Source organism: Malurus melanocephalus, unplaced genomic scaffold, assembly GCF_030028575.1.
Source record: "Malurus melanocephalus ecotype Western Australia unplaced genomic scaffold, MMel_1.1 scaffold_520, whole genome shotgun sequence".
In the NCBI taxonomy this organism is placed as follows: Eukaryota; Metazoa; Chordata; class Aves; order Passeriformes; family Maluridae; genus Malurus; species Malurus melanocephalus.
In genome coordinates, this window is record NW_026623752.1 from 130,036 (window position 1) to 131,376 (window position 1,341).

The window sequence follows — 1,341 nt, forward strand, 5'->3', positions numbered from 1 at the left end:
CTTCCCTTCCCTTCCCCCTTGGCCTGGCAGCACAAATCCTGCTCTTTAGGCATAAAAAGCCTTTTTTCCCACTCTGGCACCTCCGAGAATGATCCCAGTTCTGGGTCAGGAGCTCAGAGAACTCCTGGGCAGTTTTTCCTGTTGGGATGGAGCCGGGGAGCGATGCCAAGGCCCCGGCACTGCCGACCCCCTTGCAGCAGACTAAACTTCCCCTGCTGTCCTCCCAGCCAGCAAACTGACACGTTCCCACAAGCAATTTTGCTCTTTGGGGCTTGATTTCTTTTTTTTTTTAATTTTTTTTTCTAATTACACAACACGCTCAGCGCCAAATTTATCTGGCTGGGGCTGATCTGGCGAGCAGAGCTCACGGGTTTATGGCAAACAAACTCCCACCTTCTCATTGACCAGCGGCAGGAGCAGGATTTTATCTTTTTGGAGGTCTCCATCACATTCTTGCACTCCCATAAATGCAGAATCCTCGGAGAAGCGACGGCAGAAGGAACGAGACGCGATTTGTCGGCCGAGGACGGCGTCAGCGTCTCAGGGGGAATGAGCTGAGTAAATCAGGCAGCTGTTAAAGATTATAATCCTTAACTAGGTAAAAACCCTTGGAAAYGCAGCCATGGGGTGAGTGGTGAGAGCTTTCCAGCCAACTCCTGGGGAAGGTGCTGCCTTTGGTTTAGCCTAATTAATATCAAGTTCAGCCAAGCAAGCCTGGGAGGTGGATGGGCTCCCAAATGGTTATTTAATGGGCCTTGATTGTTTTTTAAAGGTTTTTTTATTCTCCCCCCACCCACTTGTAAATGAATTTAGTGCTGGTGAAAGGTGTTGGATTGACAGCCCTGGAAATACAAGTCCTCAAGGAACGACATTTTGGAGTTGTGAAGGGAACAACACTGTGTGTAATCCAGAGTTAGGGGTAATTATTGGCAGTAACAGCTACTTTTTGCTCTAAATTAAAAAATGGACACCACAGGGATTCATCAGAACATCTGAGACATTTCCAGGTGGCTGAAAATGGGCATCAGAGCTGCCTGAACAACGCACTGTCCCCAAGCTGCTSATGTGGCACTCAGGGCCACGTGTCAATATTTAATTGCTGTTTGCACTTAAGAAACAGCACATTTTTTCAGCCTTTAAGCACGGTCTTAATGCTGAGCAGGGACCTCAGCACCTCCCTGCTCAATACAGGCTGTAGGCAAAGCTGAAAGCTTCCACCGAGGCTGAGTCACTTTGGGGTGTGCAGAGAGGAGAAAATATCCTAAATATATTTATTCATCCTAAATATATTTATAATAAATATATTTATTACCCCACCTCACAAAACAGGGAGGGTTTTTT